Below are 15,253 nucleotides of genomic sequence, written 5' to 3'. Positions count from 1 at the left end.
AGAAAAGACTGTCGCAAGTTTAATCCATCAAGCATTAAATGAGAGCCAATTGAATCTATAGAAGTGGTTGAGGTTTCACTGATGTATCAAACCATAGACACAACTATCAAAGGGGGAGATAGCACATAACCTGATCCCTCCGATGTGCTTTAAGCACTCATCTGGCTGCATTTTGAGTCAGTCCCTACATTTATGGAGAAGTTGCCTATTAAGTTATAGCTAAATTAATGACTATTGGAGGGAGGCTGGTAGAAAATACAAGAGGCAAGTATGACCTTTACAAGGACCAAAGACATTTCTTGGGGCAAGAAAAGTTTTGGAAATCAAAGATGAAGTAAATATCTCACCAAAATGCAAGTAGGAGAAATTCTACAAAGATGAAATGTACTATATAGTTCATGCATTATGCCTCCCTCCAGCATTGCCATTTTGACAGTGATATATTTTTGGAATATATCTTTTCATACTAATTCTATGTTTATATTTACTCTTTATTTTATGAAATGAAACATTAAGGCTAAGTTTCAAATTAAGCTGATTCTAAGAAAAAAATCATAGATGAACAGGGAAATACTGACTTTATTCCATATTTTGAAACATTCAATCTCTATTTATATTTAAGTCTTAATAAATACTCTCCACCATACTTTTTTTAAACTGTCATTTTAAAACAGTCTTTTATAAAGTAATTGATAGATTACCCTTTGTTTCTATGATTGAAAAACACAAAGATAGGCGCTCCTGGGTAGATAAGATGGTTAAACGTGGGAATAGGGCTCAGGTCATGATGTCATGGTTCCTGGGTTTGAGCCCCATGTCAGGCTCTGTGCTGACAGCCAGAGCTTGGAGCCTGCTTCAGATTCTGTGTATCCCTGTCTCTCTGCCCTCACCAGCTCATGCTCTGTCTGTCTCTCTCTCTCTCCCAAAAATAAACATTAAAAAAATTGATAACAGATTAATTTTTTTAAAAAAACACCAAGATAAACATAGAATACATAAAGAGAAAAAAAAGCAGTTGAATACCAACAAGCATTCCACATATTGTTCTGAACTCAGAAGTTTTGAAAAGTGAACCAGTTACAGGAACAAGCCATAGTAGCTGACCCAGAGAGAAGTATTGCACTATTAATGACAGGGCTATGACCGCAATTAAATTTTCCTAAGAACACTAAAGAATATGTTGGTTTTCAAAGTTAGAGAAACAAAGGTCTATCATCTGTTAAATATAAAATGTATTTTTAAAGCCTGTGAGAAACATTCTAATTCCTTGCGAGCCTGAACCCAAGATAATAGAGTATACAAAAGAACTAGAATCCACCCTTTAAATAATAGATTTTTTCAAAGTATATTTTCCAATATCTTCTAGCTTCCATTGTTGCTATTGATGGCTGAATTATCAATTTTGTTGTTGCTCCTTTAAAAATAATATATCTATGGGGTGCCTGGGTGGCTCAGGTGGTTAAGCATCTGATTCTCGATTTCAGCTCAGGTCATGATCGTACAGCTGTGAGTTCCAGCCCCACATTGGGCCCAGTGCTGAAAACTCAGAGCCTGCTTGGGATTCTCTTTCTCGCTTGCTCTCTCTCTGTCCCTCCCTGATTTGCATGGGTGTGCACTCTCTCTCTCTCCCAAAAATAGATAAATAAACAATTAAAATATAATAAAAATAAAAATAATGTGTCTATGGTCATTTTTAAGATGATGTAGTTATCCTTGGCTTTTCAGTCCCCAAGTACAGTGTGCGTAGGTATCATTTACTTTGGATCTGCCTTGCTTGGGATATGTAATGTATACTGAATCTGTGGGTTGATGTATTTCATCAGTATTAACAAATGTAAGGCTATTATACAAATATGAATTTCATTTAATATTCTCTCTTCAGTCCTCGTAGAACACTAAATTTAAACATCTCACACATTTCTAAACATCTCATACATTTCCACTATGCCTCATACATCTTTTATTCTTGTATGTGTGTATGTATGTGTTTGTGTTTTTTAGAGTTAATTTGTCATTAAATCCATCTACTTAGTTATTGATTTCATTTACTACATTTTTACAATTCTCAAATTTTATTTACTTGTTTCCTTATGATGTCCAAATCTCTGCATATTTAAAATAAATGCATTTGTCAGAATTAATTTAGCCTACTAAGGTTAAATTTAGGAACCAAGATAAAAAGATTACATGAAAACTTTTCAGACTGAAATTTTTGGAATTCTTCATCTTGCCATCTATATTTTGCATTAATAACATTAATGAAAAAATGTATTTCATAATTGCAAACAGTGTAACACATAGGGTGGATTTTATCCTCTTTTTTTCTTCTCTTGGTGCCTGGTTATTCTTTTTTTTTAATTTTTTTTAAATTTTTTAATTGATTTTTGAAGGAGAGAGACACAGAGCATGAGCTGGGGAGGAGCAGAGAGAGAGGGGGAGACATAGAATTTGAAGCAGGCTCCAGGCTCCAAGCTGTCTGCACAGAGCCTGACGCGGGGCTCGAACCCACAAACTGTGAGATCATGACCTGAGCTGAAGTCAGATGCTCAACCGACTGAGCCACACAGGTGCCCCTTGGTGCCTGGTTATTCTTGACAGAATTCCAGACTCTATACATGAAAAAGTGAAGAATCTCTGAATGATGCTAACTCTATGTTTCTTTGTATATTTTCTTCTCCAAAATCAGAATAGGAAAAATTACCTTAATTCAAACAAGTACTGAATATATTTGAGTCTGGGAGCATTCTCTGCAATGCTCGGTCTGTCTATATATGCATCACTCTTCAGGTGTAACCCACGAGACTTCTCAGTTGGGAGAACAGGGAGAATTCTAAGACCCTTTACTTCTTGGGAGGTCCTGAAGTCCTAACTGGACTAGTCTATACCATGAGACCCCAGAACACTTGACTGTGCTTTCAGTGGCTTTTTGGTTGACTTTTTTTATGTTTTTAAATGTTTATTTATTTATTTATTTTGAGAGAAAGATAGAGATGGCATGAACAGGGGAAGGCAGAGAGAGAGACAGAGAAAGAGAATCCCAAGCAGACTCAGTGCTGTCAGCATGGAGCCTCATATAGGGCTTGATCTCAGGAACTGTGAGATCATGACCTGAGCCAAAACCAAGAGTCAGAGGATTAACCGACTGAGCCACCCAGGTGCCCTGGGTTGACTTTTTAGACTCTTGCCCTTTGAAGTTTAAGAATTCACCAAGTGTCTCAGGGGGAGAAGACTTGAATACCTCCATGCTTCCTTATAGCCCAAAGTATGGTTGCTCAGAGAATATATACCTTTGCATTGCAAAATTTCCATTTTGTGTAAACTAGACCCATAACATAGAAAGAAATTCTGCTGGCTTCTTACACTCTTCCTGGGTTGTCCAATGTTGGGTCCACACAAAGAATCAACAAATGCCCTCATGGGGGAAAAACAAACAAAAAAAACCCAAAATTAAAAAAACAAACAAACAAACAAACAAAACATGTATTCATGTCTTTATGACACCCCTTTCTAACTTGGCCTCAAAAACCTGGGCTACCTCAGCAGTCCTCACACACTTTCCAACAGATGGTTCTGACATATCAAGCTTTCCTAGTTCCTAAAGGGAGTTTTGGTTTTGCTATCCTATCATAGATAAAAACAAAAGTTTCTCAAACAATTTAAACTGTTATATTTTTACATCTCAAGAGACACCTAAGAAGGATAAGAAGAGAATTTATGGTTTATGAGAATCTAAAATGGGTCATGTCGCATGTCTCATTTAATCTCATTTAATTTAAGATCTTTAATCAAGCCCTTTTTAGGAATTACTGTTCCCATTTTATAGCTAAAACTAGTGGCACATGTTCAATACTGTCTTTCAAGATTTATTTAAGTAATAAGTAGTAGGAGCTATATTGAAACCAACACTGACTGGGACCTACATGCCATCTACTACATCATGATTTAAATTAACTACACTGGGCAATATTGATTCAAATGAAGATGCTTCATCTATCCATGTAGTAGAGAGTGATCTTAGAATAACTGTTATTCTCATGGAGGGTAAAAGGACATTCAATATGTATTTGTGACCCAGGGACTTTTTTTTAATATCAATCCTGTTTTAAATGATTTATTCTAGTTTAAAATTTGTTGTTCTCTCTCCCCCATTTTTCAATGAAAAAAAAAACCCAGTATAATTTATAAACCTTTTATTGTTTCCTATTACTTTTTCAGTCATCTTTTTCTTCTCTAAAATGAAATTCTCTAAATACTGCTTTTCTCACTGAGTCAATTTTCTCCCCATTACCATTATTGTTGTTTTGCTTCTCCATCAATATATTTTTAATTAAACTCTAGAAAGGGAATGGACTTCACTTAATATATTGGAAAGATTAATACCAGCTCCTAAATAAAGCATTCCAATTTGTACACTAAGATCAGTCTTGAAAAAAATAGAACACTTTTGTAATCTATTCATTATGGACCCTATGTTTTGCTTAAAAATACCACTAAACTTTATCAAAATGACAAAGCTAAAAATTATAATAATCCTTAATTTCTTGGATTTCTTAAAATGTATGCTTATGTTCCTCTGCCCAACTTATAAGATGGACACAAGAATATCTCTCACATCGTTTTGCAATCACACCTAGATATGATTTAAGTAAAATTATAGGTCATTTTATAGAAGCTGTATGATATTACTTTCTTATAGTAAATTTTTATTTATTTAAATGTCTATTTTTGAGAGAGAGAGAAAGGGAAAGAAGGAGTGGGGGAGGGGCAGAGAGAGAAGGGGACAGAGGATCTGAAGGGGCCTCTGCACTGACAACAGATAGTCTGATGCGGGGTTTGAACCCAACAACCATGAGATCATTACCTAAGCTGAAGTCAGACACTTAACCTCCTGAGCCAACCAGGTGCCCTGTAGTAAATTTTTAACAACTCATTCCACTTGATGCATTTCCCCACTCCCTCTGTTAAGGACCAGTTTATTGAGAATAGTAATTTTTGACAAAGAAATACATCTTTAATTGACTGAAAATAATTTGAAGGCCAATAAATGCTTCATAAATTATCTTTCAACTATATATCACAAAGTTTCTCCTTCAATTGAGTTGAAATTATAAGTTCCAAATATAGGTGGAAATTGTTTGTTTTCTTTACCTACTCATTATCGTAGGATGCATGCCTTCCGTCCAGGTAATGGAGTAGCTCATTCGACCTGCTCAGTGTACGACAGAGCCGGGCTATGGGGGAAAAAAGCAACATAACTCTGTCCATTAAACATGCTTTTCCCAGAAGGGAATTCTCATCTTTCCTGCCAAAATAGTTATGTGATCTAATCCTTTACATTATCAATCTTCCCTCCCAGCGAGATGTAGTCATAGAAGAAAAATTCAGAAAAAATATGGAAAAGGAGATTGACTTGCATATTGTTGACCCTGTTACCCGAAATCACGGGTAAAGGATTTTAGGAACATGTGACGGCTGTGCCCCGAACTTTGCTCCATTTCCACTTCTTCACTACACACAAAATGGGATTTAGAAGCAATCATCTGACATTGCTACATTTTTATTACCAAGAGTTAAATAAATAGTGGTTGGGGAAAGAACTAACTTTGACACTTGAAAAAGAAGACTAGCATGTAGTGACTAAGAGTTTTCTTGCTGCAAGATTCCACAGATTTAGAAGAAAAAGAAAACTAAGAGACTCTCTGTTCCACTGGGCACCCATGGATTGAGGATGTGGATGAGAACTTGTGTTATGTGACAGGATCTTATCAGAAATCATCTTGTTAAACAATTTCTACGGTAGCTCAAAAAAGCTAGAAAGACAATGGAAACAGAGTGTAATATCAAGCCTGCTTTTGAATATCAGGCTATTGAAAAAACAAAATGCATCAAAACTATTTTTCTGGACACTTTCATGTTTCAAAGGATAGAGAATCAAGATCACATCTAGAGATATACAGGCAAGACTTAAAGAATCAAAGAAATAAACAAACTTCATAGCTAATAAGTACCTTAGCCATTGCTCTCACATTTTCACCAGGTATTTATAATCTTAATGAAGGAATGGAGAGTGGTATGTAAGTTATTAACTAGCAAATTCTAAGACCCAAATCTCACCAGTGATGACCTCTTTGTTGCCTTTTTGTCTTTGAAATGTTCAGCACAGTTTTGATTAATCAGAGTACAGAACTCTCTCAATCCACTATTAATAGAGCTCTCAGATTCCAATTTAGATGTACACCATATACACAAACAGAAAGCTATTAAGTGGATGTTAGTGAGCATATACACAATCGTGGTGCTCCTCTGTGACTAGTGTCATAAATGTTTAGCCATGTCTTGAAAACATCAATTTCAGGTCATTTTTAGAAAGAAAGGCAATAAGTTGAAACATTTCCAAATAAAAAAAAAAGTGTGTATTTTATAGCAGGTTAGCAGATTTCACAGCATGCTAGGTGATTAACAGCATGTGACATAATGATGTAAGTGTCATGAGTGTGTTTACATTCTGTAATGTCAATATTCTATATTGCTGGTGCCTGAACAAAGAAACCAAGTTTACAGAGGACATTTGGACTGTGTCCATCCTAGTATTCAATTAGTTTTGCTATTTGTCATGTTTTTCACTAAAATCATAAGTTTAAATTCAATCCACTTAAGCAGTTTCATTTTAAACCCACATACATGCATATAGGTGTGTGCTTGTATATTTAATATAGCTGTTGATATAAATACTTGTGATGACATATTCATGGAAAGAGATGTGATCTACACAGTCAGTATTTCCAATTTAGGAAAATTAGGGGAACTGACATTATCTTTGCATCTTTTCTTTTCTTTTTGTTTCTTTTCTTTTCTCTTCTTTTCTTTTCTTTTTTCTTTCCTTTTCTATTCTTTCGTCTTTTCTCTTCTTTTCCTTGACCGCTTCTCAGAAATTTCAACCTCACTACTCTGCTCTCTCCTTTTTTCCTCTTATTATTTAAAATAAGATATATTCTTCTTTGTTCTCTTTGACGCTACAATTTGGATCTTAAAATCTTCAGTGATAGATGATGACAGCACGTGCTCAGAAACGAAGGGTTTGTTGGATGTTCAGACTTCTGGAAAGATAGGTCAACTAAACATATTTCATTGACCAGAACTCTCCCTAAGGGCCATTGTCTTTAGGGTGCCTGTTTTATCTTGCTCTGGGCCATCACTAAGAGACTGATCATACGACTTTTACTATGGTTAACCGACTGCATATAGTGATGACAATATGTTTATATTTCCTTTTAAAATTTCATTTTTCTGAATCTCTTGGGAAGGAGCTCTTCCAGAGCAAGCACGGTCCGGTTAGTGACTCTTCCAAGATATTGCCACCATTTTGCTTTGTTTTGTTTCTCAGATTGTGACTAGTAAAGCTCTCTGTGCCAAGAGTTTGATTAATCTTTGAATTCCAGAAAGAGGAATCTCAAAAGATCCAGCCAATAATAGCAGCGGGAATTGTGTTGCCATGCCAGGTGTACCTAGACTGTGACCTGATTTTTATTATGTTGAGTAGGAATAATCCAAACTAGTTGCATAACTATGAAAACTTCATATCTTTGTAATCTTCTCAACAGCTTAGTTTCTGGGGAAAAAATCTGCCTGACAATGGCAATCAGGTCTAAGGCATTTCTTGTATGGTTTGGGGAGGAAAGGTCTCACACATTCCAATCAATACAAAAATATATCAGAAACACAGAAAACAGAAAATAAATTGAATTCAGCAAGTACTATCAATTGGGTAGCAAAAATTCTTTGCCCACATTATCTTGGAATTATTTTCACAGGGAGTAGTGCAAGAAACTATAAAATATGAACTTTGAAAGCACCCAAATCCTTCAGATATTATTTTAAAAGTTGTACAAGATGTGTCATTCACAATAAAATTAAACTAAGATGATATATTCATATATCTATGTATCTGTAATTTTATAAATACGTATTTCCTGTGTTTGCAATTTCTTACAAAATTGTCCATTAATAGAATATTAGTCTGCATTTGCCATATGGAAAACAATTCACTTTCCACCTATAATAAACTGAACTCATTGGTTTTAAGAAGTAAGTAAATTATAACCTCTCAGAGAACACTATATTCTAAAATATTGTGATAAGACCAGATACTTTACAGTAATACGGATTTTTCTCCCATAATAATTCATACCTGAGGTTGACAGAGTTATTGAGAAATTTTCCTTTATATAAGTTTTCCTTCATCCAAAACTGATTTTGTTTTTATTTTTATGCTTTGAATATTTGCTTTAAATATTGTAATGCATTTTAGCATTACATAGTTCACAGATTTCACACAGCCTCTGCCGAGGGATAATTCGCTCACATTTGTATCATTAACTGCTGTGGAAAGTCTCGCTCTTTGACTGCCTTTAGGAGAGTTTATGAGTGTTTTATGATGTTTCCTGGTTATGCTGTATTTTTACAACTGTTGCAAATAGACACAAACGTCATAAATTACCGAAAAAAGTCATCCTCGATCCCTGTGAGTTTAATGAGGAACAGTTACAGAAAAGGGAAGTTTGCAAGTGCCACTAAAGTCAGTTTGATGGATTCCACATGCAGAATAAGTTCAGATCTGAGCCAGATTTGTTAAACTTCTAATGCACCTTGTATTTGTTTCTCCTCTCCGACACTATTTTAAATGTACCTGAATTCTGGATAAATTGGCTATTTGTGAGTGAATACAGCTACTTGTTTCACGTGAATGGTTAAATAGAAGCTATCTTTCCAGATACAACAAACAGGTACCTCTATCTTCTTCCAAATAAAATCATTGACATTGTGCATGTCTAGAAATTCCTCATAACTAACATTTCTAGAATTTATTAGCATTTTTAGTGCTGTAGTTGAGACACTGTGTAAACTTAATGGTTCACCTAACCATAAGTTAGAGTTATCGTCATACCAGATATTCTATAATCACATATCTATCATTAGTGACAAACATTTATTTAATGTTAAATGGATGCCTGGAATGGTGCTAAGTAATATGGATTCAAAGAATTAAAAAAGTGGAAATTAAAATATAGCAGAAGACACATTTATAACTGGCAATAAAAGATAAATATAAGTACTTAATTTATGTTACTTAATAAAGGTAAGAGTGTTATGGAGAAAACAGCCTAGCAAGGAAAATAGCCTTGAGGAAGAGTGGAACTGAACTTCAAATTTTATAAAAATTGGATTTAAATAATTGAAAATGGGCTCAAAGAACTACATCCAGGAAGAATACGTCAAGGTATCTGCAGGTTTAGCAAATTAGGCTGCACGGGATATTGAAGAACAATTCATAGATTTGTACTCTATACTAGAATGTACAAAACAATGGATATCCTAGAGGTAATATGACAAACTCAAAGGAACAAGAGATCACCAAACTTTCCGGTGTTCGGAGGTTCATTCTATTTAACATTACTTAATTCCTTACTAAATCTGGTACTAAGTAGGGACTGTAACTGGTTGTAATTGCATTTCCTTTCTTTCTCTCTTTCTCTTCAGAATGCTTCTGAACATGCCCAAATTAGAAAAATAATTAAAAATGAAGGCTGGCGTAGAGGGAGGTGAACCAGCTAGCACAAAATGCGTAACTCTTTGCTTTTAAGTAGCTGAGCATTAACTGACTGAGACATGAAAGCAAATACTCTATGGAATGCTTTAGATGAAGCCTCTCCTATCAACCTCATACAACCCAATAACACAGATCAAATTATTACCCCAGTTTTTTTTTAATTAAAAAAGTGACCTTTTATAATACAAACACTTGCATGAGGTCAAAGAGTTAGTAAAGTGATGGAGAACAATCTTGAACCAATGAAGTCTGACCCCAGGGCCCAGGTTTTTAACAAATATGCTATAATGGGATATGAGTATGGGGCATATTTGAATTCAAGTTTACCAACTTTGAATCTTTCTGTATACTTATACATATTCAAAAAAAGATCCGTGTATATATTTAAGGAGTTGTTTTTTTTGAGCTTGTTTTGGTTGCTGCACTTGATTCCACAGAAATCTAATCCTATGTTGCTTATGATGCTAATTCTTAGTCAAAAATCACACATTATAATTAGTTTAGGATTAAAAGTACTATTAATAATAAAATCTAATATCAAGAGCATCTTATAGAACAACTTTCAAACGGGGATCATATTTTTTTTCATACAGTAAATACTTCTAATATTTTGATGAAGTTACTTCCACTGGACTTTTGCACAAAGATCATTGCCTTGCTCATCTAACACTACATATAACTAGAGATAAAAGGTATGGATTTATATATGTGTATATATATATATATGTGTATATGTATACACACACACACATATATATATATTGTATTATATATGTGTTGTAATATATATACATATATATTCTATATTGTACAATATTATATTGTAATATATATGTATTGTAATATATATATACTATGTATATATATTGTATATTTAAAGGGGGATAACCACTGAAATTTGTCATGTTTTGGATGAGAGCTTTGAACAGTCTATTCATCTGAAAAATAATACACGAAACATAATTTTAAAATATTTCTAATTATTTTATGAGAAATGTGAAATGGTATATTCCCCTGAACATCCTCTCTTTCTACTCACTGAGCATTTTTAGTTTCAAATACATACCCTTGTCTTCACCATAATTGAAAAAGTAAGTGGCTATAACTCATATACAAATATTTCTTTCTTCAAGCTGGATCCAATAAAGAAATAAACATAACGTTTGATTTTAGAAAAGGTAGAACATTTTAAAAAAAGCAAATGAGACAAACACACGTCACCGAAATTAGTCTGTGTCTTAATTTGTTCACGGGAAACCAAAAAAGATGCCTAAGGGTAAATGCAGTTTACGTCTTCTGTGCTCCTATCATAATTGTGTTTTTGTTCTATTGCTGGCTGCACTACCATTATCACACTACTGTATATTCAGTTCTTGCCGATGGCAATGCAGTGGCCCCAACTAATAGAAGACAGGGCAGCATCAGGACTACATTAGGAAAGGAATGTTTTATTTAAGGACTCGGCTGGTAACTCACTACCATATTTCCCTTTACAATTTGCTCACTCTAATTGTTAAAACATTTCCTGCTATTTCCGAAGAGCGGAGACCACAAAAGCCTACAGATGAAGCACCAGCAGGTTTACACTGAAGGAACAAATTTGTTTTGTGACCTACATTTGAAAGCATTTTTAAGATGTCTTCCATGACTCCTTTCTTTCCTGTCTCGGTTAGTTGTTTTAGAATTGAACATCAGAACTTCTTGAGGCTCTGAAATGAGTAATTAATGAAGTATCAGTGTTTGGAAACTTTCTGAATGAAAATCAGTGAGATAGAACACAGACAAATGAACCTAGAGGCACACACGCACGAAGAAAAGCAGTCTGAAAAACTTCTGATTCAAAAATGGATTTCAGATTATTGAACTGTTTTCTCCTGATTTATAGTTTAAGTCTAAAATGTAAATGCTATGTCACTGTAGAGAGTGAGATTATCTGTGAGATACATCACTGTTAAATAGTAGGAGAGATTTTTTTTTTAAGGAAACATTGAAAATGCACTGTTCACAGGTATAAAAATGAATAACAATTTCTCATTACATTGTGAAAAGTCTAAAATAACCGAATCATATTCCTAATATCAACAGGTTTCTGGTGGCTGTGGCTAGAGATATATTTCTGGCAATTATTACAAGTATTATGTTAAGACACGGCTAAATTCTCCAACTACTCTATGAGCTCTCTTTGTTCAGGACACTTTATACTCCCTCCTCAACTCCCAACATGAAAGGCAATGAATGTAAATAAATCATTACACAGACAAACCAAATATATTTTAATCAATAAAGTGCAAGTCTTCATTTCTAAACTCCTGGTAATTATATTCCATGTACTCGATATTAATTAGCAAAGCATCAAACATTTCTTTAGGCATACATAGCCATTTGGGGCATCATCTCAACTACAGTAAAGGTTTAAACCAGTATCTTTTCATTAACACAAGCACTGGGATGCCTGTGAGAAAGGTGGCTTCTTTAGTCATATGTTTACTAAGTCAGGAACATAGAAGTGGAAACTAGAAATTTGCCTTTTTAACATTTTCCAGATAATGGAAATAGTACTGTTTTTGGCACTCTCTGCCTGAATAAATGAATTTGACCAAATAGCCCCACAATTAGTGATTGCGTTATTTGCTTTGTTTTCCCGTTTCTGTGCTGCCAGGTCATCTGTTTTATCAAGGTACTCTCTCCAGAACTGGGATTTTCAAATCTGATCGTGTATTAAAATCTCCTGGGGACCCAGTCACAATTCTTTTAACTTAGTTATTTTATATACAGAAAATTGTCATCACCCCAGAACGTTCTTTAATTCCCCTTTCCAACCAATCCTTCTCTACTAGTGCACAGAACATTACTAGAGGAACATAATTCTTTAGCCCCCATTCAGATTTTGTAGGGCTTCAGAAGTTAGGTCAATACTTATCACGGGAACTTTTAAAATAAAAGTTGTCTAACATACTCTCTACTAATTGGCATCATGTCCTGCGTATTCAAGGATTCATATCTGTTTGGAGAAATTGACCGTTAACCGGAATCCTCCCCACTTAGAAACATTTTGTAGAAGAGGAAAAGAACCCTTGTGAGAAACACTTGCCAAATCAAACATCTATGCAAATGTAAAGTACTATTAGAATGATCTTCTGCCCCATATACATTCTTAAAGAAACAGTTATCCTGTCACTACTCAGGAGAAAATTATTCAGACTAAGTGTTCAGAATCTTTTAGTAACTTGCAAAATCCAATGGACTCTTGGTTTTTTGCATCCTCTATGTTACAAATTCCAACTTCTAGAGATAAAGAAAGAACATCTATCCCCTGCCTACCTATCACTTCCTAACACTTTCTCTTTTCCTCACTAGGCTCTAGCTCCAGTATTTTTTCAATCACTTAGACACCAGCCTTTCCTGCCCCAGGGCCTACACACATGCTGATCTGCCTTGAGATTTCTTTTCTGTGCCTTTTGAAAAACTAACATCTCTTTCTTCCATTATTACCTCTTCAGAGAAGTCTTTACTGACTATTCCCACTTCTGTGTTTACTCTCTCAGAGCACCATGGTAATTTAACTCATTAAACACACCCTGATGTTTGCTCACTGGTCCCTTCACAGACTGTAAACTCAGTGAGGCTAATGACATCACACATCATGCTTATTTATATACATATGTGGAGCCTAACATTCTGACTGAAATATTATGAATCCTCAAAGAGATGTAGATTTTGCCTTTATAAATTAAAAGAAGAAACGATGACCCTTATTTATTCATTAGAACTGGATTGCTCTGGATGCAGAGCTCCTGGGCTCCTCTCTCATGTGTCATCTCCTTTTGATTCAGTCTTTGGATCTCTGTGAAAGAAGGACATTGCTTCTTGAAGCATTCTGTATATATTAACTCTAACAGCATGGTAGTGATAATCTCCTGAGTGGTATTTATACTTGACATGCTATCGGCAGACTGAGAAAACACTTTCTATTTTCTCTCTTCAAACACAGGAACCTCCTCCTTCAGCAAGAAGGAGTAATTCAAGCATGCAGGGGCCTCTTTCTATTTAATTTTGTCCTGAAGATGACAGTTATTTCTCCGTATTCCTCAGGTGCTTTATCACACACAGCTCAATTGATCTGAACAATAGAGAAATGGGTCTTTTATTTGTTTAATAAAGCTGATGTAGGAACTACACAGCCCTAATACTGCCTTAAAGCCTATTTCATAATACACTTCCTGCCTTGATCATGGTGCAGCAAAAAATCCGTATCCTGGCCATCTATCAGTTTTGCTGATCTGCCCATGTATGGTGAGACTACATCATGGATGGAGAGACAGAAGCGGAAGAAGAATCAAGAACCAACTAAAAGAGAAGGCTCCCTTTGTAAGTATTGTTCATTTATCTTTGCCTGCATGATGGGGACAATCAAGCACTATGATGCACTAAATTAGAAACAGAAGGTGGAGCCAGGTCCATAAAGGGTAGTTTTGCACAATTCCTCATAAATTAGAAGAGAAATATACTTGAGCATTTTTAATCAATGAGGGGACTGTTCTTTCAATGACTATTTTGTCGTTCTTAGCCTAGGAGTACTATAGCCGATGGTAGTGTGACTTCTGCTATTTTAGTCATAAAATACCTATGTGAACTCCAGATGTTGCCTATGAGGCCAGTTGTTAATGGGGCAAAGGAGGATTCATTCCGTGCCCATTTTCTACTTTGGTGCTGAAATGTGAGCTCGTCCATGGTCTAGATCCCACCCACATGCCAACATGCACCTGCAAAAGTCTTCAATTTGGGGACTTTTAAATCACAAACACACACTCTGATTCAGGCTTACATATTAAAAATTCCATAGTAAAGGAAAAAATACTCCAAAAACTCAGAGCTCTAATTCCTTAATGAATTATGTACGTGGTGCGAGATATACAGACAGACATAACTTGATTTCCTGTTCCAAATACTGGAGTGCATATTGCCATGTGAACTAAGTCCATTTCAGGGTAGTGTTTCAGTCATACTTGTGAGTAATGCAAAATGTTATCAAGATTTGCTGTAATTGAGGAAACTGGGAATTCCAAACTATTCATAAAGTATTGTTGACAACATCTAAACTCGAGATAAAAATGCAGCCTACTTTCTACAAGTTAGCTGTATGGTCTTTGGAGACATAGTGCATGTGAATAGACAGCCATGGACTGAAGTTCATTTTGCACAGATTCTACAAGGACTTCTTCTCATTTAAGAAGGCATGCCCCCTGCAATCGCCAAGTTTCATTTTAGACTCCCAGTGAACCAGAAACCCAAAGCTAAAGTCATCTACAGTCACCAGCTTTCTTATGCTTTTCACCTGGAGTCATAAATCTTCTCTTTATATCCTTTGGGAAGGAGTGAGTTCTGAAAACTTGGGCCAAGTTCACCTGACACTACTCATGAGCCCCATTTAGGGTTTACATAGAAAAAAAAGTCAAATCAAAATAATTTTACCAGTTTTAGATTTCATTTAAAAAACACACAGACACACGTGCAATGTCCCCAGTCGCTTATTTTAGTAGTAATCTGGAAGACAGAAATGGCATCAGTTTAGACTGACATGACTAACCTGAGAAACACAAGACTCAAATCAATATCCCTGGCCCTCAGTTATCTCTGAAAATGAGG

Source organism: Prionailurus bengalensis, chromosome B3 (genome assembly GCF_016509475.1).
Source record: "Prionailurus bengalensis isolate Pbe53 chromosome B3, Fcat_Pben_1.1_paternal_pri, whole genome shotgun sequence".
Taxonomy (NCBI): domain Eukaryota; kingdom Metazoa; phylum Chordata; class Mammalia; order Carnivora; family Felidae; genus Prionailurus; species Prionailurus bengalensis.
The sequence above is the reverse complement of the archived record's forward strand: the minus strand, read 5'-3'. Positions refer to the sequence as shown.